General features: G+C 48.7%; 1 pseudogene; it reads right to left on the minus strand.

Moving 5' to 3' along the window:
• Positions 1–856: 856 nt before the first annotated feature.
• Positions 857–21,642, minus strand: LOC127921820 (tyrosine-protein kinase JAK2-like; annotated as a pseudogene).
• Between the last annotated feature and the right edge of the window lie 2,482 nt (positions 21,643–24,124).

The raw sequence follows: 24,124 nt of genomic DNA on the forward strand, positions 1-24,124 counted from the left end.
TATTGTTTATTTCACTTTAGTATATTATCTACTTCACTTGCTTTGGCAACGTTAACATATGTTTCCCATGACAATAAAGCCCTTGACTTGAATTGAGACAGAGAGAGTGACAGAGAGACAGAGAGTGAGTGACAGAGAGAGTGACAGAGAGACAGAGAGTGAGTTAGAGAGACAGAGAATGACAGAGAGAGTGACAGAGAGACAGAGAGAGTGAGAGACAGAGAGTGAGTGAGAGACAGAGAGTGACAGAGAGAGTGAGTGAGAGAGAGAGAGTGAGTGAGAGACAGAGAGTGAGTGAGAGAGAGAGTGAGTGAGAGACAGAGAGTGAGAGACAGAGAGTGAGTGAGAGACAGAGAGTGACAGCGAGAGTGAGTGAGAGACAGAGAGTGAGTGAGAGACAGAGAGTGAGAGACAGAGAGTGAGTGAGAGACAGAGAGTGAGTGAGAGACAGAGAGACAGAGAGTGAGTGACAGAGAGACAGAGAGTGAGTGACAGAGAGAGTGAGTGACAGAGAGACAGAGAGTGAGTGACAGAGAGACAGAGAGTGAGTGAGAGACAGAGAGTGAGTGAGAGACAGAGAGTGAGTGAGAGACAGAGGGACAGAGAGTGAGTGAGAGAGGGACAGAGTGAGTGAGAGAGAGGGACAGAGAGTGAGTGAGAGACAGAGAGTGAGTGACAGAGAGACAGAGAGACTGGTGACGTGTGTATTGTCGAACCTTGCCCAGCTGCTTGAGGAAGATGAGATGTCTCTCTTCAAACTGAGCAGGGTTTTGGTTCTCAAAGGCCCCTGGGAACCCAAACCCTCTGGCCCTGTTGGGCACCATGTCACTCTCCACCAGCAACTCATAGTCTGCAGCAGGAGACAAGACACAATCAACACCTTCTGGAAATAAACCAAAACATACATACATCCTAATCTAGCATACATTTTTTACCCAAAAGTGTCAGAGAACTGTCAACACTGACAGTGACCTAATAGCCTACATTCAGTATATCTTGCAGTCCATGCGAGAATGGAACTGACGTTGGCAGTGCCATGGTTTAACACACCGAGCCACTGGAACAGCATCAGTGAAATCACTAGTAGGACATGTTTGTCAGTCTGCAGAGCACTAGAAAGAGAGGAGACGACCGACCAGGTGTGAAGAGGCTGTTGAGGTCTCTGATAACAGCTCTGAAGGAGGGTCTGTTGGACGGCTCATAGTCCATACAGCTGTTGATCAGGTTGGCCAGCTCTGTCCACTTAGGAGCAGGCAGCTGGTGATGGTCTTCATAGAACAGACGTTTCTACAGAGGACAATAACGTCAACTATAAACAGAGGAACTCTAATACCTTACTAATAATGGATTATTATGCTGTGCATGACAGTTGGATAGTGTTTTTTAACAAGACAAAGACAAATAACCTGATGAAGACAATGTCAGAAGACAGTTTTAGTCCCAGTGTCCAGACAAGAGAACAGTACATCAACTATGTCTCTCTAAACATAACATACTGTAACATACCAGTAAACTGAGGCACAAAACCCTCAGGTTGGACATCTTCGACTTTGATTTAAATTGATTTGATTTCCTGCTTGTAAAAACCACCTTGATATTTGGCTGTAATTTACAGTGGGGCAATACCAACAATGAGACAGAAACAGGAGATGGAGTCCTGCCTTATAGACCGTTCTGGCTCGCACAAGGCTTACCATTACTGACTAAATTAAATTATATTAGAATTATATATCAATATATAGCAAAATATAAATATTCCATGAAAAGTGTTAATTGCACCTCCAGAAATCCTTACTTTGGAGCAGTCCAGTGTGCTGAGTGGTCTGTCTCCTCCACTACAGATCTCCCACAGAGTGGTGCCGAAGGCCCACTTATCTGTAGCCAGAGTCAGATGTCTGTCCTCCTCTAAACACTCTGGAGGTACCCAGGGGATGCGCTCCACAAGGACTGGAGGGACAGTGGAGGACAGGATGATGGGATGGGAATACATAGAGTACACAGACATTAAATATACTCCCTTCCTGACTTCCTGAGTTGCTGTTCTTATTTGTTTCTGCGTTGTATGCTTTTAGCTGTTAGTGTATAAAACATTAGGAACAAACACCCAAGATGCCTTGTGTCGCTGTGTAACCAAGCCAAACAGTCGACACATAGTATTGTAAAACAACGTGCAAAAGTTCAGTAAAGTACAATTTCTTAGTACAGTATCTCTTTGTAATAACTAATACGAGGGTCGGTACTCACCATCTTTGGGCAGCACAGTGATGCTGATTCCAGGGTCACTCAGTTTGATGAAGGGGGTTCCCATTCTTCCTGTCCTCCTCTCGGATCAACAGGACGTTCTTGGCACACACGTTCCCATGGACCAGGCTCTTGTCCTCCTGTTATTAAATTGAACATGGCGGACTGATTAGTGGCTGATTGAACACAAAAGTTACACCATTACGGAGATATCTGCCACTTAGCAGATTCAGTTGTATTCAATGTGTTTTATTGGACAAAGAGGAGAAAGTGGGAAAGATAGGGGGGGGGTTAATTGATGGATTGATTGATTGGTCTTACCAGGTAATGCATAGCCCAGGCCAGCTGCTTGGCCACCTCTAGCTTCCAGGTGATGTTCACAGAGCTCTTCTTCTTCTTCAGGTATGTATCCAGGGAGCCAAACTTCCCATATTCCTGCACCATCATGTCTGAAAGGGTTAGAATTCAACAAATTACAGCTGGACCAGTGGAGCACATCTACTAAAGGGGCTTAAAACTGCTAACAGAGGCTAACAGAGGAAAGGGTTGGGATGGAGACAGAGGGAGGCTAACAGAGGAAAAGGTTGGGATGGAGACAGAGGGAGGCTAACAGAGGAAAAGGTTGGGATGGAGGTAGACTAACAGAGGAAAAGGTTGGGATGGAGGTAGGCTAACAGAGGAAAAGGTTGGGATGGAGACAGAGGGAGGCTAACAGAGGAAAAGGTTGGGATGGAGACAGAGGGAGGCTAACAGAGGAAAGGGTTGGGATGGAGACAGAGGGAGACTAACAGAGGAAAAGGTTGGGGTGGAGACAGAGGGAGGCTAACAGAGGAAAGGGTTGGGATGGAGACAGAGGGAGGCTAACAGAGGAAAAGGTTGGGATGGAGACAGAGGGAGGCTAACAGAGGAAAAGGTTGGGATGGAGGTAGACTAACAGAGGAAAAGGTTGGGATGGAGGTAGGCTAACAGAGGAAAAGGTTGGGATGGAGACAGAGGAGGCTAACAGAGGAAAAGGTTGGGATGGAGACAGAGGGAGGCTAACAGAGGAAAGGGTTGGGATGGAGACAGAGGGAGGCTAACAGAGGAAAGGGTTGGGATGGAGACAGAGGGAGGCTAACAGAGGAAAGGGTTGGGATGGAGACAGAGGGAGGCTAACAGAGGAAAGGGTTGGGATGGAGACAGAGGGAGGCTAACAGAGGAAAGGGTTGGGATGGAGGTAGAGGGAGACTAACAGAGGGAAAAGGTTGGGATGGAGACAGAGGGAGGCTAACAGAGGAAAAGGTTGGGATGGAGGTGGAGGGAGACTAACAGAGGAAAAGGTTGGGGTGGAGGTAGAGGAGGCTAACAGAGGAAAAGGTTGGGATGGAGACAGAGGGAGGCTAACAGAGGAAAAGGTTGGGATGGAGACAGAGGGAGGCTAACAGAGGAAAAGGTTGGGATGGAGGTAGAGGGAGACTAACAGAGGAAAAGGTTGGGATGGAGACAGAGGGAGGCTAACAGAGGAAAAGGTTGGGATGGAGACAGAGGGAGGCTAACAGAGGAAAAGGTTGGGATGGAGGTAGAGGGAGGCTAACAGAGGAAAAGGTTGGGATGGAGGTAGAATAACAGAGGAAAAGGTTGAGATGGAGGTAGAGGTAGACTAACAGAGGAAAAGGTTGAGATGGAGGTAGAGGTAGACTAACAGAGGAAAAGGTTGGGATGGAGGTAGAGGTAGACTAACAGAGGAAAAGGTTGGGATGGAGGTAGACTAACAGAGGAAAAGGTTGGGATGGAGGTAGACTAACAGAGGAAAAGGTTGGGATGGAGGGAGAGGTAGACTAACAGAGGAAGAGGTTGGGATGGAGGTAGAGGTAGACTAACAGAGGAAAAGGTTGGGATGGAGGTAGACTAACAGAGGAAAAGGTTGGGATGGAGGTAGACTAACAGAGGAAAAGGTTGGGATGGAGGTAGACTAACAGAGGAAAAGGTTGGGATGGAGGTAGACTAACAGAGGAAAAGGTTGGGATGGAGGTAGACTAACAGAGGAAAAGGTTGGGATGGAGGTAGAGGTAGACTAACAGAGGAAAAGGTTGGGATGGAGGTAGACTAACAGAGGAAAAGGTTGGGATGGAGGTAGAGGTAGACTAACAGAGGAACAGGTTGGGATGGAGGGAGACTAACATAGGAAAAGGTTGAGATGGAGGTAGAGGTAGACTAACAGAGGAAAAGGATGAGATGGAGGTTGACTAACAGAGGAAAATGATGAGATGGAGGTAGAGGTAGACTAACAGAGGAAAAGGATGAGATGGAGGTAGAGGGAGGCTAACAGAGGAAAATGTTGGGATGGAGGTAGAGGTAGACTAACAGAGGAAAAGGTTGGGATGGAGGTAGACTAACAGAGGAAAAGGTTGGGATGGAGGTAGACTAACAGAGGAAAAGGTTGGGATGGAGGTAGACTAACAGAGGAAAAGGTTGGGATGGAGGTAGATGTAGACTAACAGAGGAACATGTTGGGATGGAGGGAGACTAACAGAGGAAAAGGTTGGGATGGAGGTAGAGGTAGACTAACAGAGGAAAAGGTTGGGATGGAGGTAGACTAACAGAGGAAAAGGTTGGGATGGAGGTAGACTAACAGAGGAAAAGGTTGGGATGGAGGTAGACTAACAGAGGAAAAGGTTGAGATGGAGGTAGAGGTAGACTAACAGAGGAAAAGGTTGGGATGGAGGTAGACTAACAGAGGAAAAGGTTGGGATGGAGGTAGACTAACAGAGGAAAAGGTTGGGATGGAGGTAGACTAACAGAGGAAAAGGTTGGGATGGAGGTAGACTAACAGAGGAAAAGGTTGGGATGGAGGTAGACTAACAGAGGAACAGGTTGGGATGGAGGGAGAGGTAGACTAACAGAGGAAAAGGTTGGGATGGAGGTAGAGGTAGACTAACAGAGGAAAAGGTTGGGATGGAGGTAGAGGTAGACTAACAGAGGAAAAGGTTGGGATGGAGGTAGAGGTAGACTAACAGAGGAAAAGGTTGGGATGGAGGTAGACTAACAGAGGAAAAGGTTGAGATGGAGGTAGAGGTAGACTAACAGAGGAAAAGGTTGGGATGGAGGTAGACTAACAGAGAAAAGGTTGGGATGGAGGTAGACTAACAGAGGAAAAGGTTGGGATGGAGGTAGACTAACAGAGGAAAAGGTTGGGATGGAGGTAGAGGTAGACTAACAGAGGAAAAGGTTGGGATGGAGGTAGAGGGAGACTAACAGAGGAAAAGGTTGGGATGGAGACAGAGGGAGGCTAACAGAGGAAAAGGTTGGGATGGAGGTAGACTAACAGAGGAAAAGGTTGGGATGGAGGTAGAGGTAGACTAACAGAGGAAAAGGTTGGGATGGAGGTAGACTAACAGAGGAAAAGGTTGGGATGGAGGTAGAGGTAGACTAACAGAGGAAAAGGTTGGGATGGAGGTAGACTAACAGAGGAAAAGGTTGGGATGGAGGTAGATGTAGACTAACAGAGGAACATGTTGGGATGGAGGGAGAGGTAGACTAACAGAGGAAAAGGTTGAGATGGAGGTAGAGGTAGACTAACAGAGGAAAAGGTTGGGATGGAGGGAGACTAACAGAGGAAAAGGTTGAGATGGAGGTAGAGGTAGACTAACAGAGGAAAAGGTTGGGATGGAGGGAGACTAACAGAGGAAAAGGTTGAGATGGAGGTAGAGGTAGACTAACAGAGGAAAAGGTTGAGATGGAGGTAGACTAACAGAGGAAAAGGTTGAGATGGAGGTAGAGGTAGACTAACACAGGAAAAGGTTGGGATGGAGGGAGACTAACAGAGGAAAAGGTTGGGATGGAGGGAGACTAACAGAGGAAAAGGTTGGGATGGAGGTAGAGGTAGACTAACAGAGGAAAAGGTTGGGATGGAGGTAGACTAACACAGGAAAAGGTTGGGATGGAGGGAGACTAACAGAGGAAAAGGTTGGGATGGAGGTAGAGGTAGACTAACAGAGGAAAAGGTTGGGATGGAGGTAGACTAACAGAGGAAAAGGTTGGGATGGAGGTAGAGGTAGACTAACAGAGGAACAGGTTGGGATGGAGGTAGACTAACAGAGGAAAAGGTTGAGATGGAGGTAGAGGTAGACTAACAGAGGAAAAGGTTGGGATGGAGGTAGACTAACAGAGAAAAGGCTGGGATGGAGGTAGACTAACAGAGGAAAAGGTTGGGATGGAGGTAGAGGTAGACTAACAGAGGAAAAGGTTGAGATGGAGGGAGACTAACAGAGGAACAGGTTGGGATGGAGGTAGAGGTAGACTAACAGAGGAACAGGTTGGGATGGAGGTAGACTAACAGAGGAAAAGGTTGAGATGGAGGTAGAGGTAGACTAACAGAGGAAAAGGTTGGGATGGAGGTAGACTAACAGAGGAAAAGGTTGGGATGGAGGTAGAGGTAGACTAACAGAGGAAAAGGTTGGGATGGAGGTAGACTAACAGAGGAAAAGGTTGGGATGGCGGTAGACTAACAGAGGAAAAGGTTGAGATGGAGGTAGACTAACAGAGGAAAAAAGTTGAGATGGAGGTAGACTAACAGAGGAAAAGGTTGGGATGGAGGTAGAGGGAGACTAACAGAGGAAAAGGTTGGGATGGAGGTAGACTAACAGAGGAAAAGGTTGGGATGGAGGTAGACTAACAGAGGAAAAGGTTGGGATGGAGGTAGACTAACAGAGGAAAAGGTTGGGATGGAGGTAGACTAACAGAGGAACAGGTTGGGATGGAGGTAGACTAACAGAGGAAAAGGTTGGGATGGAGGTAGAGGGAGGCTAACAGAGGAAACGGTTGGGATGGAGGTAGAGGGAGGCTAACAGAGGAAAAGGTTGGGATGGAGGTAGACTAACAGAGGAAAAGGTTGGGATGGAGGTAGAGGGAGGCTAACAGAGGTAAAACGGTCAGAGGTATAATTTAGTTTGGTAATCAAATCACTTACTCTCCTCTCCGCAGACACACACGCCATAGGTGAGGAGCAGGTGCTTATGGGATAGCTGGCTCATCATACTGGCGGCTTCAAAGAACGACTGGAGAGAAGAGAGAGAAGAGCAGTCAGACAGAGTTAAATATTGTATCGTAGGAAATGTAATCAAACATAGAAAATTAACACATTAATTGGCAAAACATTGTGCTAAATAAAATGACTGCAATGGAAGAGTCATGTCCCTTTCAAGAACCAATGCAAAAAAAACTCCCAAGTCCATCTCCTTAACACTACATGTTGTTGGCTGGAGTTGAGGAGAGGTTCTCGACCAACCTCAGAGTAGTTTCGGTGAGCCTTATCCAGGATCTTAACAAGGACGTCCATCTGGTGAATCTCTCCGTAGTCTCCCAGCTCCTTCCTCACGCCACAGAAGATCTTAGTAAACGTCCCCTGACCCAGACTGTCTTTCTGTAACACACAGGGAACACCGGGTCTGAGATCCTCTCCCCTGGTCATCCAAAAGATGTTGTGATGATGCCAACACATCCGCCCCTTATTTCAATTGTATTTGTGAGTGTTAATTTCTATGTATATTTTATTAACCTACATTATTCATGTCATAGTTGAGATCTCATGCCACCATTTCACCTGAACCAGCTAAGGAGAAACAATTCAGTCTCTGATTGAAGTCCTCTATCATGTGTGTGAGTGGCAATGTCTGCAGGTACATGCAGGTGTATGTGACCGTGTCACAGGTGAAAGAGGTCATTACACCATGACAGGAATGTTAATTAATTAATTAATTTCACCTTTATTTAACCAGGTAGGCAAGTTGAGAACAAATTCTCATTTACAATTGCGACCTGGCCAAGATAAAGCAAAGTAGTTCGACACATACAACGACACAGAGTTACACATGGAGTAAAACAAACATACAGTCAATCATACAGTAGAAAAATAAGTCTATATACAATGTGAGCAAATGAGGTGAGATGAGGTAAAGGCAAAAAAAAAAGGCCATGGTGGCGAAGTAAATACAATATAGCAAGTAAACCACTGAAATGGTAGATTTGCAGTGGAAGAATGTGCAAAGTAGACGTAGAAATAATGGGAGAGGTAGTTGTTTGGGCTAAATTATAGATGGGCTATGTACAGGTGCAGTGATCTGTGAGCTGCTCTGACAGCTGGTGCTTAAAGCTAGTGAGGGAGATAAGTGTTTCCAGTTTTTTGTAGTTCGTTCCAGTCATTTGCAGCAGAGAACTGGAAGGAGAGGCGGCCAAAGGAAGAACTGGTTTTGGGGGTGACCAGAGAGATATACCTGCTGGAGCGCGTGCTACCGGTGGGTGCTGCTATGGTGACCAGCGAGCTGAGATAAGGGGGGACTTTACCTAGCAGGGTCTTGTAGATGACCTGGAGCCAGTGGCTTTGGCGACGAGTGTGAAGCGAGGGCCAGCGAACGGTTGAAGAGCATGCATTTTGTTTTACTTGTATTTAAGAGCAGTTGGAGGCCATGGAAGGAGAGTTGTATGGCATTGAAGCTCGTCTGGAGGGTTGTTAACACAGTGTCCAAAGAAGGGCCAGAAGTTTACAGAATGGTGTCGTCTGGAGGGTTGTTAACAGTGTCCAAAGAAGGGCCAGAAGTTTACAGAATGGTGTCTTCTGGAGGGTTGTTAACAGTGTCCAAAGAAGGGCCAGAAGTTTACAGAATGGTGTCTTCTGGAGGGTTGTTAACAGTGTCCAAAGAAGGGCCAGAAGTTTACAGAATGGTGTCGTCTGGAGGGTTGTTAACAGTGTCCAAAGAAGGGCCAGAAGTTTACAGAATGGTGTCTTCTGGAGGGTTGTTAACAGTGTCCAAAGAAGGGCCAGAAGTTTACAGAATGGTGTCGTCTGGAGGGTTGTTAACAGTGTCCAAAGAAGGGCCAGAAGTTTACAGAATGGTGACGTCTGGAGGGTTGTTAACACAGTGTCCAAAGAAGGGCCAGAAGTTTACAGAATGGTGACGTCTGGAGGGTTGTTAACACAGTGTCCAAAGAAGGGCCAGAAGTTTACAGAATGGTGTCGTCTGGAGGGTTGTTAACAGTGTCCAAAGAAGGGCCAGAAGTTTACAGAATGGTGTCGTCTAGAGGGTTGTTAAAGGACCTTTCAGTCATGGCTGAAGGAGAAGGAGAGTGAGTGACAGAGAGGTAATCTTACGATGACAAGATCCTCCTTGCGTATCTTGTGGAAGACCATCTGGCTGATGTTGTGTCTGTGCAGAGAGGGGGACAGGGGAACCTCAGCACCCTGGTTACTGCGGCACACCAACAGGTTAGACTTGTCTGCAGATACAGGGAACACAGAGACGAGGACGTTAGGTGAGTTAGAAGTACATCATCTAGTATTATTTATAGGTCTTATTCATTAGGGTATACCGCAGCAAAAAAGGTTTTAAACGCTAAACAAAAACAAGTGGGACAGCTTAGGTAGACCCTGAACAGGGTTTGCAAAGCTGTCAATAAGGCAAAGGGTGGCTACTTTGCAAAATCTCAAATCTCAAATATATTTTGATTTGTTTAACACTTTTTTGGTTACAACATGATTCCATGTGTTATTTCATAGTTTTGATGTCTTCACTATTATTATACAATGTAGAAAATAGTCAAAATAAAATAAAAACACTTCAATGAGTAGGAGTGTCCAAACTTTTGACTGGGACTGAATGTGACACAGCATAATGTTATGTACAGTACGTGTAACCTAAGTGTGTTTCTGTTGTGTTTGACTATAGACAAGGGAATTGAACATCATGGTGAACATACATGACCAAAATAAACCCTCTTGAACGTTATGACCTAGATGATGATCATTTTACAAGAGCTCGGACTATAATACTGCCGGGACGGTAGCGTAGCCTAGTGGTTAGAGTGTTGGACTAGTAACCGTCGTTTCTGCCCCTGAACAGGCAGTTAACCCACTGTTCCTAGGCCGTCATTGAAAATAAGAATTTGTTTGGGGTCTGGACTAAACACACTTAGCACCATGTCTCCTTTTAAACAATAGTGCATTATTTTTATATAGTTAACTAGACAAGTCAGTTGAGAACAAATTCTTATTTACAATGACGGCCTACCAAAGGCCTCCTGCGGGGACAAGGGCCTGGGATTAAAAATACAGTAAATAAAAATATAGAACAAAACACACATCACGACAAGAGAGACACCACTATATAAAGAGACCGAAGACAACAACATAGCATGGCAGCAACACATGACAACACAGCATGGTAGCAACACAACATGACAACATTGTTCATCAAACTACTGTGAGAATATAGACTTAGTGTTGAGTGTGGCTGGAGAGCTGAGTCAGCCCACAGTTTATGATATTGTTTTAATCACAAAACACAGCTATGACCCTTATTCCCTGACCTCCTCACCTTTCGCTTTAGGCGGGCAGCACTTGGTGAACTGGAAGATGTGTCCGTCAGAGCGCAGAGCTTCCTTCTGGTAGCGGTGGAGCAGCTCCCTCAGAGAAGCAAAACTCTTCGTGGCCCCAGAGAGGATGTAGTCTCCCTGATCCGTCTTCACTATCTGGCAGTGCTTGTACTCAACTAGGCTGTCACACTGCAGGGGGACACAGATCAGATATGCACCCTACCACTCCCTATTGGTCCTTACCCTTCAAAGTTTGTAGATATGTAAGGTGTTAGAAATATGGTGAAAGCTGCACCAGTACGCCTGCATACCTATCCAGACCCGTTCAGATCTGGAAACACTGAAGGGTCCTGGACTAAACACACTTAGCAGCATGTCTTTCAACAACCTGTATGGTATTATACTCACGCCCACTACAAAAGACAGGAAGTATTTGTTGTAGTCCTTAGGGCTGCTACGGAGGATGTACAGACCCTTTTGATTCCCAGACCGCCGCAGCTTACCGATAGCAAAGTCCATCCTGAGGATAGAGAGACAGAACAGATATGGTCAGTCATAGTCGTACTGTGCGTGCGTATATATGTGCGTATATATGTGCGTGTATATGTGCGTATATATGTGCGTGTATATGTGCGTATATATGTGCGTATATATGTGCGTATATATGTGCTTGTATATGTACAAGTTAGTGATGAGGGGGTTGACAGGGTTATATCCGCGGGACAAACGGGTTTAGGGTCATGACAATTTGCGGATTGAATAAAAACAGAAGACAATGCCTTTAAAAATGCATAAATGTGCAATTTATATCTATAGGCTACATGAAATTATTTTAGATGATCTGTCATTAGTGCTTAAGCCTAAACTTTAGAGCCTAACAGTACGTTCGCCAAATAGCCGACACGCCAAATAGCCGACACGGACACCTAAAATAGTTTATTTAGTCTTCTAGGGCAACATATCTAACATATCAGGCAAAACAAGTCCTGCGCCCGCTATCAAATCGTTACGCCGTCTCCGACTAGCCAACTGTTGTGCATTTTCGATATTAGCGGGTTAGGGTGCAGGCCTCAGATTGTCATGTTATCACATATAGGTTGGGCGGTTGCGGATGGGTGAACAAACCTGCTGAGCCACACACCCCTAGTACACGTGTCTATGTGTGTGTGGATGTTCTTGTGTTTGTACAGTATGTGCCTAGTCTAGACTTACGAGACTGGACCATGGCAGTAACTCTGAATGGCCTCCAGCAGCCTAGGGGGCGCCACCTCTTTACACAGGAAGTGGTGAGCGTCGGCTATGAGCCGGTAGTAGCCATCCACCAAAGACACAAAGGACAGAGCCTCCGACAGGGAACGGAACTCCAGCTCCTGTGTAGCAGAGAGAGATGGAGGAGGATAAGAGGAGGGGTGGATCAGTCCTCTGTTACGCATAATACATGAGACATGTTCCTGTTCTGATCTAACATATCAGCTGGTCTGAGTCTAAAATGTCACCCTGTTCCCCTACAAAGTGCACTTCGCCCTATGGCCCTGCTCAAAAGTAGTGCACTATATTGGAAATAGCTTGTCATTTCAGATACAAATTATGTCCTTGTCCCGGTCTGAGTTATGAGGTTAGCAGAGTCATCGTACCAGAGTCTGACTGTCCTGTCTGTTGATGGTGACGATACGACTCTCGATAGAGCCATCCTTGTTGGCTTGTTTGATACTGATGTCAATAACTTCAGGGAAATCACAGTACATCTGGAAACCCTATAGAGAGAGAGAGAGAGAGAGAGAGAGAGAGAGAGAGAGAGAGAGAGTAATAGAGAGAGTAAGAGTAGTAGCAGCCACCCTGAATGCACAACCGTTTCAAACATCCTTTCTCTGACTCTCTACGATATTATTACAGGAGACTATTTGAACACATGACTAACTCTAGCCCCTTTGTGGTTGTCTCAACAGGTCATATGTGCTTTCAGAAAAGAGAAAGATAAAAGGAGAAGACGAGAAGGAAAATACGAAAGAAAAGACGAGGACAACAAGGAACAAGAATAAAAGGAAGAGAGAGTGAAAGAAAAATAGAGAAGAGAACGCTACTTCTTCCCCCTACCTTCTCTGCCTCCTTATCCTCCTCCCGGGACCACTGGATGCCGTTGTTTCCTCAGACGACGATGGTGACCTCTCCTTCCAAGGACTCAGTGACACGGAAGCACTCTGAGTAGAAGGCTGGGTGCAGCGTCTCCAGGTTCACCAGGTATTTGAGCTTGAGGTCACGAGCCGTGGCTTTACACTGGCTGAACTGCTGGATGAACTTCCTGAAGCGATGGCGGATCCTCTTCCGGGTCACAAAGTGGTACTCTTGGATATGGGCACGTATGTCCTTGGGCAGGAACGACTTATAGCTAGGGAGGGAAGGTGAAAGAATTTGTTTAGTTACAATTGGGTCCATTACATACTAGCATCAATAGCAGCAAAGAGCTGAATTATGTGATACAACAAACAATACAGATTTTAAGAACATGGGCTGGGGTGGATTGGAGTGAGGCGGGCGTGGAGTGGATTGAGTGAGGCGGGGTGGAGTGGATTGGAGTGAGGCGGGGTGGAGTGGATTGAGTGAGGCGGGGTGGAGTGGATTGGAGTGAGGCGGGGGTGGAGTGGATTGGAGTGAGGCGGGTGGGTGGATTGGAGTGAGGCGGGGGTGGAGTGGATTGGAGTGAGGCGGGGTGGATTGAGTGAGGCGGGGGTGGAGGATTGGAGTGAGGCGGGGTGGAGTGGATTGGAGTGAGGCGGGCGGATTGGAGTGAGACGGGGGCGGATTGAGTGAGGCGGGGTGGAGTGGGAGTGAGGCGGGGGTGGAGTGGATTGGAGTGAGCGGGGCGGATTGGAGTGAGGCGGGCGGATTGGAGTGAGGCGGGTGGATTGGAGTGAGGCGGGGGGAGTGGATTGGAGTGAGGCGGGGGAGTGGATTGGGAGTGAGGCGGGTGGATTGGAGTGAGGCGGGGGTGCGTGGATTGGGAGTGAGGCGGGCGGATTGGAGTGAGGCGGGGGTGGATTGGAGTGAGGCGGGTGGATTGAGTGAGGCGGGTGGATTGAGTGAGGCGGGGGTGGATTGGAGTGAGGCGGGTGGATTGGAGTGAGGCGGGATGGAGGAGTGAGGCGGCGGGGATGGAGTGGAGTGAGGCGGGGGTGGAGTGGATTGAGTGAGGCGGGCGTGGAGGATTGAGTGAGGCGGGCGGATTGGAGTGAGGCAGGCGGGGGTGGAGTGGATTGAGTGAGGCGGGGTGGAGTGGATTGAGTGAGGCGGGTGGAGTGGATTGAGTGAGGCGGGGGTGGGTGGATTGAGTGAGGCGGTGGGGGTGGAGTGGATTGGAGTGAGGCGGGGGTGGATTGGAGTGAGGCGGGGTGGAGGATTGAGTGAGGCGGGGTGGAGTGGATTGGAGTGAGGCGGGGCGGATTGAGTGAGACGGGGGCGGATTGGAGTGAGGCGAGGGGGTGGAGGAGGAGGCGGGGGTGGAGTGGATTGGAGTGAGGCGAGGCGGATTGGAGTGAGGCGGGGGATTGGAGTGAGGCGGGTGGATTGGAGTGAGGCGGGGGTGGAGTGGATTGGAGTGAGGCGGGGGGTGGTGGATTGGAGTGAGGCGGGTGATTGGAGTGAGGCGGGGTGGAGTGGATTGAGTGAGGCGGGGGCGGATTGGAGTGAGGCGGGGGTGGATTGGAGTGAGGCGGGGGTGGATTGAGGAGGCGGGGTGGATTGAGTGAGGCGGGTGGATTGGAGGAGGCGGGGGTGGATTGAGTGAGGCGGGATGGATGGAGTGAGGCGGCGGGGATGGAGTGGAGGAGGCGGGGTGGAGTGGATTGAGTGAGGCGGGCGTGGAGTGGATTGGAGTGAGGCGGGGGCGGATTGAGTGAGGCGGGTGGAGTGGATTGGAGTGAGGCGGGGGTGGAGGAGTGAGGCGGGTGGATTGGATTGGAGGAGGCGTGGTGCGTGGATTGAGTGAGGCGGGGCGGATTGGAGTGAGGCGGGGGCGGATTGGGTGAGGTATGGGGTGGATTGGAGTGAGGCGGGGGGTGGATTGAGTGAGGCGGGGTGGATTGGAGTGAGGCTGGGTGGATTGGAGTGAGGCGGGGCGGATTGGAGTGAGGCGGGGGCGGATTGAGTGAGGCGGGGGCGGATTGGAGGAGGCGGGGGCGGATTGGAGTGAGGCGGGGGCGGATTGGAGTGAGGCGGGTGGAGGGAGTGAGGCGGGCGGATTGGAGTGAGGCGGGGGCGGATTGAGTGAGGCGGTGGATTGGAGTGAGGCGGGGGTGGATTGGAGTGAGGCGGGGTGGATTGAGTGAGGCGGGGGTGGAGTGGATTGAGTGAGGCGGGGGTGGATTGGAGTGAGGCGGGGGTGGATTGAGTGAGGCGGGGGTGGAGGATTGAGTGAGGCGGGGGCGGATTGGAGTGAGGCGGGGGCGGATTGGAGTGAGGCGGGTGGAGGAGGCGGGGGTGGAGGAGGCGTGGGTGGATTGGAGTGAGCGGGTGGATTGGAGTGAGGCGGTGGATTGGAGTGAGGCGGGTGGATTGGAGTGAGGCGGGATGGAGTGGAGTGAGGCGGGCGGGATGGAGTGGAGTGAGGCGGGCGGGGATGGAGTGGAGTGAGGCGGGTGGATTGGAGTGAGGCGGGGTGGATTGAGTGAGGCGGGCGTGGAGTGGATTGAGTGAGGCGGGCGGATTGAGTGAGGCGGGTGGAGGATTGGAGTGAGGCGGGGTGGAGGAGTGAGGCGGGGTGGATTGGATTGGAGTGAGGCGGCGGATTGGAGTGAGGCGGGGGGCGGATTGGAGTGAGGCGGGGGCGGATTGGAGTGAGGCGGGGCGGATTGAGTGAGGCGGGGGTGGATTGGAGTGAGGCGGGGGTGGATTGGAGTGAGGCGGGGGGTGGAGGATTGAGGCGGGTGGAGTGGATTGGAGTGAGGCGGGGGGGTGGATTGGAGTGAGGCGGGGGTGGATTGAGTGAGGCGGGGCGGATTGGATTGGAGTGAGGCAGGGGCGGATTGGAGTGAGGCAGGGGTGGATTGAGTGAGGCGGGTGGAGTGAGGCGGGGGTGGATTGGAGTGAGGCGGGGGGTGGATTGGGGTGAGGGGGGGGTGGATTGGGGTGAGGCGGGGGTGGATTGGAGTGAGGCGGGGGTGGATTGGAGTGAGGCGGGGTGATTGAGTGAGGCGGGTGGATTGGCGTGAGGCGGGTGGATTGGCGTGCGGGGGTGGATTGGAGTGAGGCTGGGGTGGATTGGTGAGGCGGGTGGATTGGAGTGAGGCGGGGTGGATTGAGTGAGGCGGGGGTGGATTGGAGTGAGGCGGGGGTGGATTGAGTGAGGCGGGTGGATTGGAGTGAGGCGGGGGGGTGGATTGGAGTGAGGCGGATGGAGTGGGAGTGAGGCGGGCGGGGATGGAGTGGAGTGAGGCGGGCGGGGATGGAGTGGAGTGAGGCGGGGGGTGGATTGGAGTGAGGCGGGGTGGAGTGGATTGGAGTGAGGGGTGGATTGGGAGTGAGGCGGGGGTGGAGTGGATTGAGTGAGGCGGGGGTGGATTGGAGTGAGGCGGGGTGGAGGAGTGAGGTGGATTGGAGTGAGGCGGGGGTGGATTGGAGTGAGGCGGGGGTGGATTGGAGGAGGCGGGTGGATTGGAGTGAGGCGGGGGTGGATTGGAGTGAGGCGGGATGGATTGGAGTGAGGCGGGCGTGGATTGAGTGAGGCGGATGGAGTGGAGTGAGGAGTGGGGTGGATTGAGTGAGGCGGGGGGTGGATTGAGTGAGGCGGGATGGAGTGGGAGTGAGGCGGGGGTGGATTGGAGTGAGGCGGGGGTGGAGTGGATTGGAGTGAGGCGGGGGTGGATTGAGTGAGGCGGGGGTGGATTGAGTGAGGCGGGGGGTGGAGTGGATTGAGTGAGGCGGGCGGATTGGGAGTGAGGCGGGTGGATTGGAGTGAGGCGGGGGTGGAGTGGAGTGAGGCGGGGGTGGATTGGAGTGAGGCGGGCGTGGATTGGAGTGAGGCGGGCGGATTGAATGAGGCGGGTGGATTGGAGTGAGGCGGGTGGATTGAGTGAAGCGGGCGGATGGTGTGGGAGTGAGGTGGGGGTGGATTGGAGTGAGGCGGGAATGGAGTGGAGTGAGGCGGGCGTGGGCGGATTGGAGTGAGGCGGGGGTGGATTGAGTGAGGCGGGGGTGGATTGGAGTGAGGCGGGGTGGATTGAGTGAGGCGGGGGTGGATTGAGTGAGGCGGGCGGGGATGGAGTGGAGGAGGCGGGCGGGATGGAGGGAGTGAGGCGGGCGGGGATGGAGTGGAGTGAGGCGGGGTGGATTGGAGTGAGGCGGGGTGGATTGGGAGTGAGGCGGGTGGATTGAGCGAGGCGGGTGGAGTGGAGTGAGGCGGGGTGGAGGGAGTGAGGCGGGGGTGGAGGAGGAGGCGGGGTGGATTGGAGTGAGGCGGGGTGGATTGGAGTGAGGCGGGGGTGGAGGAGTGAGGCGGGGGTGGATTGGAGTGAGGCGGGGGTGGATTGGAGCGAGGCGGGGTGGAGTGGAGCGAGGCGGGGGTGGAGTGGAGTGAGGTGGGGGTGGAGTGGAGTTACTACATGATTCCATAAGTGTTATTTCATAGTTACGATGTCTTCACTGTTATTCTCGAATGTAGAAAATAGTAAAATAAAGAAAAACCCTTGAATGAGTAGGTGTTCTAAAACTTTTGACCAGTAGTGTACACATATCAGATAATCTTTCTCACGACAATATCATATGCCAAAACATGACTTGTATTGAACCCCGATTGTGACGTGTATGAACAGTACAACTCAGAGGTTGAAGGGGATCTAGGAATGATTAGGTGGCCAGGAAAGTGTCAGGTTTAGATTTAAGAGTGAGGAGATTTAACATCTCTTCTTTAGTGACCGCAGGGAAGACTCTGCATTCCACCTGGTTTGACCGTTTTGTACACATTGCTCTATGATTTTTAAATTTTATTTCACCTTTATTTAACGAGGCAAGTCAGTTAAGAACAAATTCTTATTTTCAATGACGGCCTCGGAACAGCGGGTTAACTGCCTGTTCAGGGGCAGAACAACAGATTTGTACCTTGTCAGCTCGGGGGTTTGAACTTGCAACCTTCCGGTTACTAGTCCAACGCTCTAACTAACCACTAGGCTACCCTGCCGCCCAAATGGTTTTCAGCTCTGACAGTTTCTTCTCGGTTCAACATGCATCATCTTCCTCCTACCGGCCTCCTCACCTGGTGTCGTTATAGATGTCCACAGGGGACTGGCTACTCTCCTTAGCCATCCTCATCATGTCCAACACAGCCATGCCAAGACACTCCTCCTGGGTCTCATGGTCCACTGGGATAATCACCCAGCTATGCACAAAGTCACTACGCCACTGAGAGGAGGGAGGGAGATGTAGTAGATAGAAGTGTCATAAGGTGAAAACAAACAAGGCAAACGAGCGACGGAGAGAGTAGAGAGAAAGAGAGAGGAGGGTTGGTAACGGTAACATATGACAGACAACAGCAGCAGACTGGCAGACACCCCGAACATATCACACACGTCTGTTAAGGCATGAGGCAGTTGGTACACACCCCTATCTGTGGCATGCCCCGGTCTCTGTGGCATGCCCCGGTCTCTGTGGCATGCCCCAAGTGGCACCCTAAATAGGGTAGTCTAAACAAATCGGAGTGCACCAGAGCCCTATGGGCCGTGGTATAAATTAGTGCACCAGAGCCCTATGGGCCGTGGTATAAAGTAGTGCACCAGAGCCCTATGGGCCGTGGTCTAAAGTAGTGCACCAGAGCCCTATGGGCCGTGGTCTAAAGTAGTGCACCAGAGCCCTATGGGTCGTGGTCTAAAGTAGTGCACCAGAGCCCTATGGGCCGTGGTCTAAAGTAGTGCACCAAAGACCTATGGGCCGTGGTCTAAAGTAGTGCACCAGAGCCCTATGGGCCGTGGTCTAAAGTAGTGCACCAGAGCCCTATGGGCCGTGGTCTAAAGTAGTGCACCAGAGCCCTATGGGCCGTGGTCTAAAGTAGTGCACCAAAGACCTATGGGCCGTGGTCTGGTAGTGCACCAGAGCCCTATGGGCCGTGGTCTAAAGTAGTGCACCAGAGCCCTATGGGCCGTGGTCTAAAGTAGTGCACCAGAGCCCTATGGGCCGTGGTCTAAAAGTAGTCCACCAAAGCCCTATGGGCCGTGGTCTAAAGTAGTGCACCAGAGCCCTATGGGCCGTGGTCTAAAGTAGTGCACCAAAGCCCATGGGCCGTGGTCTAAAGTAGTGCACCAAAGCCCTATGGGCCGTGGTCTAAAGTAGTGCACTATATTGGGAATAGGGTGCCACTTTCATTTAGTTTCACTTAGTTCATGCTGGCTAAGGAAGAGGTCCCCACAGGCAGGGTTACAACCTAACTGGGGAGAAAAGACTGCCTGTGTGTTTGAGAAGATCCATTTAACCAAGGTAGGATGCAGGCACAACCACTTCATTACATAATGATTAGTTATGCTATTTAAGACGCAAGGAGATTTGCAGTTCAGTGATTCCGACTGCAATGTTGTCCATCTCAAACACGTACACTCTGCATCTCTGCATCCCTCGTCTTCCTGACTGTCTGTTCTAGTTACAGCAAATAACAGCCTGACATGGTACGTGGGATACATGCAGCCATGTTTCCACAAGCTACACCGGAAGTATTACACTCCCTCTTTCATTGTTTTGCTCAACAACTTTCTGTTCTGCACCAAAGCGATAGGGATCTTAGTGTGTGTGAGCTCTAGAACTATGGCCAGTCAGTTGAACGTCCATTCTCTGGGGATAAACATCAAGTGAAACCACAGGAGACATTGGCCTCGGCTATACAAACAACACGTCAGTAGACAGAATGTCTTGAGGAACATAAGCCACATTTCCAAGAATAGAAACTAAAGAAAACTTTTTTTTTTTTAAATTATTTTTTTACATGGAAACAAAGAACCTCAGTTCTCAGAACTGTGGAATAAAGTCAACACCGCTTTCCTCACAGAGCCTCCATTTTTCTATAATACAGACTTAAAGGGGCCATCCACCATTGAAACAATAAACTAAGGGATCCAGCCCCAGCCTCTGTCTTGGTAAAAAGCTGAGGGATGGGCCTGGAGAAATGGAACCACTCTTGAATTAATAAGCAGAGGTATTGATGCAAGGACTGACCATCCAAAATATCAACATTACAGTTATAAGCAGTTGTATACAGTGTTTGTTTACATTTTTAATCTTTACAAATATTGAAGTAAAACAAGCTTGTGTTTCAGGTTCTGATGGGGTATTACAGTTGAACTAAGCTCATAAGGCATTTATAAGTTATATTCTTCAAGAATCAATGGATGTAGCAATTGCGGCTTGCTCTTTAAAATGACAGCAGGACCTCACATAGTAACTAACGTATACAGGGTAATCTCTCCCACCCAGTGTGTTTTGTGACAATGTGAATGTGAAGATAAAAACTGAAAAGGACACCACAGTCCACACAGACATTCTAAAAACACGCACATACACACAAAAACACACCCTACCAGCCACAGCCTTCACCACTGCCTGTCACCCTCCCAACGCCACTTCCCCTTTTCTTCAGCATATGTACGGACACACACACACACACACACACACACACACACACACACACACACACACACACACACACACACACACACACACGGGTAGATTAGGCAGTTATTTACACCACACAGACTTTACAGCTTCGTTGATTGGTGATTGGTTTCTAGAAACCAGTTGCTTGGCTAAATCAATTTGGTCTCACCAGCTGGCTCTCTCTCTGTAGCAATTGAGCCAGGGGATGAGGTTACTTAATACCTCAGGTTACTGAAAGGTGGCTTTACAGGTAGGCTATTTTAGCGGAGTCTGTAGCATACATGTCAGACTAGAGCCCACATTTACAAAGCAACTCAGAGTCGTGCTCATTCATTATGATCTTTAAGGCAAAGCTGATCCAAGATCAGCACGCCTACACTCTTGAATTTCACACTACAAGACTGAGAAAACTTTCCTGGTAAAAAAAATAGCCCAAGACTAACCTGAGCAAAGAGGTAGGACATGACGGTATCGTCGAACACCGGGCTGTCCATTCCCTTGTTGACCCCATAGCGGTGGGAACAGGAGCCTCCATACCAGCCAGGGAAGTAGTACCTGGGTGATGTAGAATTTTATTATCAATGTTTTTCATTTTCAATTATTCTAATCGGTCTGCAACCCAGAGTGTGTAAAGTTCTGGTTTAAATTAAACAGAATTCCCAGCTCACAATTAGTCAAATAAATGTTTATTCACGAGAGCTCTCCCATTCACATACAAAGATGTTCCTTTTATAACATCCTTCTAACCTTCGCACACACATGCACACTAACATTAGGAGAGCCATCTTCTTCTCTACAATTTTAGTTTATCACTACCCAGCTGACAGTTCCAGTCCCCCCCCAGAAAAAGGAAACCTGGAGGGGTTACTCCCTGTACAAGCATACGTTCCCAGAGTTATAGCCGGGTCAGTTCAACCATAGTTGAATTGTTTCTAGGTGTTTTCTTAGGCATACACACATTCCTCTCACTCCCAGTCTAACCTAGTCGGACTTACGTTTAATATTTTTAATTACTCCTTATCCATGCTACATAACCTTTAATCCCTAATGGTTTAAGATAAACCTTATAAATTATTTTATCACAGGGGGATACAGAAAGGGAGAAGAAACAGGAAGAGAGAGAAGATAAAGAAGAGGACTATATAAAAGACAAGCACATTGTGTCTAATACTACTACCGTACAATGATACTTTAATTAAATGGCATTGCATATTTCACACTTTAATTCCTTAATATTTTTAATCGTCAATCTAATTGTTTCCTTTTCAACAGAAAAATAAAATCTAGACCCCTGACCACACGCCACATCCTACCTCACTCTGAAGAGGAGACTGTCATTTGCTGATTGGTCGAGTTTGAGGATGTGATTGGGTGGGAACCACATGCGGTCGCTCTCCTCATCAGGCCAAACAGGCTGCAATACAACGGTGCCAGGCCTGGGAGACAGGAGAGAACAGAATAATAACAACATTGACACCAAACACATCCATAGGGATAAGCAGAGCCGTATCCTTGTGGTTAGTGTGTCAGCCCTGAGATTGGAAGGTTGGGGATTTGATTCCCCGCCAAGTCATACCAAAGACTCCAAAATTGGGACCTGATGCCTCTATGCTTGGAACTTTAGTATTTAGGAGATGAATTAGGGTTAAGGCCCTGCGATAGACTAACGTCCTGTCCAGGGGTGTCTCACCCTACAGAAATGGGAGGCAGAGCAATGGACATTAGACTGGTGGGAATCTGTCCTTTTGTCCAAATTTGAGATTTTTGGTTACATCTCTCTATGTGAGATGCAGAGTAGGTGAACAGATGATCTTCGCAAGTGTACTTCCCACCGTGAAGCATGGAGGAGGAGGTGTGATGGTGCTTTGCTGGTAACACAGTCTGTGATTTATTTAGAATTCAAGGCACACTTAACCAGCATGTCTACCACAGCATTCTTCAGCGATACACCATCCCATCTGGTTTGCGCTTCGTGGGATTATCATTTGTTTTTCAACAGGACAACGGCCTCCACAAACCCCTGACCTCAACCCAATTGAGATGAGTTGGACCGCTGAGTGAAGGAAAAGCAGCCAACAAGTGCTTAGCATATGTGGGAACTCCTTCAAGACTGTTGGAAAAGCATTCCTCATTATGACCTTTAAGGCAAAACCAATCCTAGATCAGCACTCCTACTCATGCACAAACATACAGGTGGTTATGGTCAACTGGTCCCTGTAAGAGGGTTGGGGTTGTGAGGGTGTAGAGTTTAGGATTTTAAGCTTGAGGCGAGACATTTCAGTGGATAGTATTGGGCCTCAGTCAGCTGTGCTCTAGTCTGGAATCTTGGAGTGAAATCTGCTGTGTTGTCTGGTCTGGGCTCTGGGAGTGAAATCTGATTAACTGGCCAAAAGGCACCTACTGTATGAAATGGCATTCTTCTCAGCATGGAAATAACGTTGTAAAGAGCATTAAACACACTAGCCATTTCAACAGCTTTAAAGTTATTAATAGATGTATGTTTTTTCCACGTATGTAGGCCTATAGCTTCGGGCTGCAATGTGTCCACAGGGGCAGCAGGTAGCCTAGTGGTTAGAGCATTGGGCCAGTAATCAAAAGGTTGGTGGCTCAAATCCCAGAGCTGACAAGGTGAAAATCTGTCGTTCTGCCCATGAACAAGGCAGGTATCCTACTGTTCCTAGGCCGTCATTGCAAATAAGAATTTATTCTTAACTAACTTGCCTGGTTAAATACAAACATTTAAAATGCATGTATTTACACTACCCATCAAAAGTTTGGGGTCACTTAGAAATGTCCTTGTGAAATTAGTTGCAAAATGAATACGAAATAGAGTCAATGATTTTTAATTGAAATAATAACTGTGTCCTTTCGTCAAAGAATCCTTAATTTGCAGCAACTACAGCCTTGCAGACTTTGGCATTTTAGTTGTCAATTTGTTGAGGTAATCTGAAGAGATTTCACCCCATGCTTCCTGAAGCACCTCCCACAAGTTGGATTGGCACTTCTTAGGTACTATACAGTCAAGCTGCTCCCACAACAGCTCAATAGGGTTGAGATCCGGTGACTGCTGTCCACTCCATTATAGACAGAATACCAGCTGACTGCTTCTTCCCTAAATAGTTCTTGCATAGTTTGGAGTTGTTCTTTGGGTAATTGTTTTTTCTGCGTCTCACGAATGTTCAAACACCTCAAATTTAGATTTGTCTGTCCATAACACTTTTTTCCAATCTTCCTCTATCCAGTGTCTCTGTTCTTGCCCATCTTAATATTTTCTTTTAATTAGCCAGTCTGAGATATGGCTTTTTTTTTTTTGCAACTCTGCCTAGAAGGCCAGCATCCCGGAGTCGCCTCTTCACTGTTGACATTGAGACTGGTGTTTTGCGGGTACTATTTAATGAAGCTGCCAGTTGAGAAGTTGTGAGGAGTCTGTTTCTCAAACTAGACATTAATGTACTTGTCCTCTTGCTCAGGTGTGCACCGGGGCCTCCCACTCCTCTTTCTATTCTGGTTAGAGCTGGTTTGCGCTGTTCTGTGAAGGAGTAGCACACAGCGTTGTACAAGATCTTCAGTTTCTTGGCAATTTCTCACATGGAATAGCCTTCATTTCTCATAAAAAGAATAGCCAGAAATCTTGCTTGTTTGTAGGTGACCAAATACTTATTTTCCAACATAATTTGCAAATAAATTCATTAAAAATCCTACAATGTGATTTTCTGGATATTTTTCTTCTCATTTTGTCTGTCATAGTTGAAGTGTACCTATGATGAAAATTACAGGCCTCTCATATTTTTAGTGGGAGAACATGCACAACTGGTGGCTGACTAAATACTTTTTGCCCCATTGTATATATGTATATATGTATACATCCTTCTGCAGGGAACAATTGTTTTCCCAGTTCTGTTTTTAATCATGG

The sequence above is a fragment of the Oncorhynchus keta genome, unplaced genomic scaffold, assembly GCF_023373465.1.
Source record: "Oncorhynchus keta strain PuntledgeMale-10-30-2019 unplaced genomic scaffold, Oket_V2 Un_contig_23700_pilon_pilon, whole genome shotgun sequence".
In the NCBI taxonomy this organism is placed as follows: Eukaryota; Metazoa; Chordata; class Actinopteri; order Salmoniformes; family Salmonidae; genus Oncorhynchus; species Oncorhynchus keta.